Source organism: Penaeus monodon, chromosome 35, assembly GCF_015228065.2.
Source record: "Penaeus monodon isolate SGIC_2016 chromosome 35, NSTDA_Pmon_1, whole genome shotgun sequence".
Taxonomy (NCBI): Eukaryota; Metazoa; Arthropoda; class Malacostraca; order Decapoda; family Penaeidae; genus Penaeus; species Penaeus monodon.
Genome location: NC_051420.1, coordinates 21,785,138 through 21,790,137, shown reverse-complemented (window position 1 = coordinate 21,790,137; position 5,000 = coordinate 21,785,138). Strand labels below are relative to the sequence as shown.

The following is a 5,000-nucleotide window of genomic DNA, read 5'->3' as shown; positions in this document are numbered from 1 at the left end:
ACGGAGAGGGTATGAGAAAACAGATAAAAAGATAGATTTAGAGAGAGAGGGACACAGATAAACGCATTCGTGGTCATCTGCCCATCGTGGTGACCACTACAGGCTTCATTCACCCTGCAGCGTGGGTTTGAAGCTTCGCCATGAAGCTTCGAATCCAAAGTGACATCCTGACAAAAAAAAAAAAAAAAAAAAAAAAAAAAAAAAAAAAAAAAAAACGTGTCCCCATTGTCGCTTCGCCCTTCATTCTTTCTCTTTTTCTTTCCTCTTTCTTTGTCTTTTGTTCGATGATGGTGGTGACGAATGTGAGAATGAGGATGGCGGTAGTGATAGTGATGGTGAGAACGATAATGATGATGATGATTGCGTTGACGGTAGTGGTGTTGGTGATGATGATGGTGGTAGTAATTATGTGATAATGAGGAGAAGGAGAAAGATGTGATGGTGGTGGTGATGATGATGATAATGGTGTTGTTGGTGGTGATGATGATGATAATGATGATTATGATGATGATGAGTGATGGTGGCGTTAATGATGGTGATGATGACAATAATGATAGTGTTGGTGATGATGGTTATAATGTTGGTGGTGGTGATGATAATGTTGATGATGGGGATAATGTTCATGGTGGTGGTTACGATGATAATGATGGTGGTGATGATAATAATGGTGATGGTGGTGATGATAATGATGGCTTTTTGATGATAAGGATGATGGTGGTGGTGGTGATGGTGCTGCTGCTGATAGTGGTGGTGATGATGGTAGTGGTGATAACTATACTGATGGTGATAGCGGTGTTGATGATCCTATTGGTGGTGATGTTGATAATGCTAGTGGTGGAGATATTGGTGATAATAGTAGTGACGATCTTGATAATGTTGCTGGTGGTGGTGATGGTGGTGATGATAATGATGATTGTGGTGGTGGTGGTGATGAGGATGATGATAATGATGGTGGTGGTGATAGTGATGGTAAGCATGATGATGGTAGTGGTGATGATGATGGTGATAATGTTGATGGTGGTGGTAATGATGATAATGATCGTGGTGATAGTAATGATATGATGGTGGTGGTGGTGGCGATGATGATGATGGTGATAGTAGTGAAGGTTGGTGGTGATGATAACGATGGTGATATTGATGATGATAATGATCATGGCGATGGTGGGGGTGGTGATGATAATCATGATGCTGATGATTACAAGGGTGACGATGATGGTAATGATGATGGTGGGGGAGATGATAATGATGATGGTAGTGGTGGTGAAGATGTTGGTGATGATAATGATGTTGATATAACCCTCCCCAGTCTACTACAGGCCAATGTTTTTCAGAGAATTCTTCATCTCTCATGCTTCCCATCCTTGTGTCTCCGCATCTCCATCTATGTCTCCTTCTTCCTCTCTGCCTCTCAGTATCTCTGTCTCTCCATCTTTTCCTCTCTCGGTATTTTTGTGTCTTCTTTTCTCCATATCTTTATCTCTCTCTGCGCCCTCTCTCATCTTCTCCCTCTTTCTCTCCATCTATCTATCCCTCCTCCTCTCCATGTTTCTGTCTTTTCATACTTTCATCCCTCTTTCTCTCTGTCTCTTTCTTTACTTCCATTTGTTCTTTTCTCTTTCTTTTCTTCCCATTTTATGATCGTCCTTCCTTTCTTCCTTCTACGTCTCCGTGTTTTTATTATTATTATTTTATTATTATTTTTTTAAATGAGCGCTGATGTCAAGGATCTAGAAGGAAGTATTTTTTAGTTGTAGAGGGATCATTTAATGTCTTGTAGCACGCCCGCCCGCCCGCATACACACACACACACACACTGCGAAGGGGCTGCAGGTGCATCACGCTCCGAGGAGGGGAAGGGGTCGTGGGGAAGGGAGGCGTTCTTGTGGCCGTCTAACGAGCAGAAGTCTCCAAAGGTCATGCTAAACATCTACACCACACGACCTCCGCCCTTAGTGCAGAGGCTCGGGAGGCGGGCAGCGCGGGCGAGATGGCGACCGTGACTCGTCTCAATTTGTTAACTCGTCCCTCGCCCCTCCCTCCCTGCCGCGGCGCCGGGAGGAGCTCAGACCTTCAGCGGTTGTGCCAGTCGAGCCCCGAACGAAGGGCGGGGAAGGCCAGGGATTTCCTAGGGGCGAAATTCAGAAATTCAAGCCATGAATCCGGGGTTCTGAAATACGCCAAGATATGACGCTGACAACAGGAAAACGGATCAAGTGAATGAGAATATCAGATGATCTTCATTTTCAAATGAATTTATTTATCAAAAACAGATTTACAGATGTAGGGCATATACTTGATAGCTCAGGATTTTCTTGATATCTTAATGACGCTTTTGAGAGAAAAAAAAATCCTTTTCAAAATTACTCCAAAAGTCCAGGGATAGGAGGAAGGAGAGAGAGATATACCCAAACTCTGCACCCAAGTGCCCCTCGGAATGATAAAAGGAATTGCCTCCCGGGGACTGAGCAGCTCGTGTGAAGCTGTCTTCACATTTTTTTTTAAATAACGAACATGAATTTCTGTGACGAACAGGAAGCTCTTCGAAGCAAGTGTTTTCGTTCTCTGTCACAGTATTGAGCCCAGCAATGATAAAGCCGGAGAAAAGGAACGAACAGTACGTTTCCAAGTATTTCGACTGACTTTTGAGAGGAAGGTCGTCATGGCTATAACGCGCAAGGCACCTTCCTTAGGGCAGCCCCCAGATCAGCACGCGCATATGTGTCTGTGTTTTTGCCATTCATTGTATAATATATAAGTGCATATATATTCTTTTTGCTTGAGACATCTTAAACGCACCATGCTTCCAATAAGGGGATGGGTATTCTCTTGCCCCAAGGAATCTTACAAAGCCACGTGTGCCGAAACCATGCACTATTTGCCAGCCATTGATGATGCAACTGCTAAGAGTATTCCTTCATTACAATTTCATTCATAACAAGTCAATCGTACCGTGCGAAGATGAAGCATAACTATAAGTAAAAAATATAAGTCATCCTTTACTTCGTGATAAATGAATGCAATAAATCAAAATAATGGAATCTATGATAATAATAATAATAATAATAATGATAATAACAATAATAATAATAATAATAATAATAATAATAATAATAATAATAATAATGAAAGCAGAGGCAGTAGGAAGAGTAAGAACAATATCACCAACGAAGATGATGAAGATGAAGGTGATGATGATAGTGGTGATGATGATGATGGTAATGATCATTAAGGTCATGATGATGATTGTGATGGTGGTAGAGATGATGATGGTAATGATGATGATTGTGGTGGTGATAGCGATGATGGTTATGATGATGATGATGATGATGATTTTAATGGTGATGATGGTGATAATGATGTTGGTGATGATAATCTCAATAATGGAAATGATAATGATAATGACAATGATGATAATGATCAAAATGAAAATTATAATAATAATGAATGATAATAACAATAACAATAAAAATGAAAATAGTGATAAGGATGATAATGATAAAAATAATCATGATAACGGTAATAATAATAATCAAGATAAAAACAACAATAATAACGACATCAAAAACAATGATGTTGATAACAATAATAATAACAGTAAAGGTAATGGTAATAATAATGATAATGAAATGATAATAATAATAATAAGATAACGATAATAAAAAAAATAATAACGATGATAATAATAATAATGATTATGATGATGATTATAAAAGTGAAATGATAAATGATAATGACAATAATAACAGTAATAATAGATGATAATAACAATAATGATAATGAAAATAATAACAATAATAATAATTATGATAATGTTAATGATAATAACAATAATAATGCTAATGATGAGAACAATAATAATAATAACAAAACTGATAATAGTAATAATAATCATAACGATAAAAAATAATAATGATAATAACAACAACAACAATATTAAGAATACTACTACTAATAATAATAGTAGTAGTAACAATAACAATAACAATATTACAATATAATTATAATAATGCTAATCATGATAGCAGTAATAATGAAAATAGAAATAATAATGATGGTAGTAATAATGATAATAATAATAATAATAATAATAATAATAATAATAATAATGATGATGATGGTAATAATGATAATAATAATGATAATAATAATAATAATAATAATAATAATAATAATAATAATAATAATAATAATAATGATAATAATAATAATTATAATCATTATTATTATTATTATTATTATTATTATTATTATTATTATTATTATTGTTATTATTATTACATTAATGGTGATAACAACAACAGCAATAATAATAGTGATAAGGATAATAATAATAATGGGAATAAAATAACAATAACAATAATAACAACGATAATGACGGTAATAGCAATAATAATAATAAATATATTAATATCAACAGCAATAATAATAATAGCAGTAGTAATATTGATAACAATAATAACAATAATGATGATTGTAATAATGACCATGATGAGTATTAGGATTATGATGAGGATAATAATAATAATAGTATTAATAATGATAATATTGATGATAATTATAATAATGATAATAACATTAATAATAATGAAATAAAAATAATGATAATGATAGTAAAAATAGTAATAGTGATGACAATAATAGTAATAATAATATTAATAACAATAACAACCACAACAACAACAACAACAACAATAATAGCAATAATAATAATAGTAGTAGTACTAATAGTAATGATAATAATGATGATGATAATAATAATAATAGTAATAATAATAATAATAATAATAATAATAATAATATTATTATTATTATTATTATTATTATTATTATCATTATTATTATTATCATAATGATAATTATAATAATGATGATGAGGATAACAATTATAATAATAATAATAACAACAATAACAAAAACAACAATAATAGTAATAATGATCATAATAATGATAATGATAATAATAATAATAATGATAATAATAATAATAATGATAATAATAA

The 5,000-nt window shown here is 33.0% G+C and overlaps 1 protein-coding gene across 1 annotated transcript in view; it reads right to left on the bottom strand.

Moving 5' to 3' along the window:
• LOC119595265 (collagen alpha-1(I) chain-like) overlaps positions 1 to 5,000 on the bottom strand; it is a 75,819-nt gene that overhangs the window by 31,676 nt on the left and 39,143 nt on the right. The gene's annotated exons all lie outside the window — the stretch shown is intronic.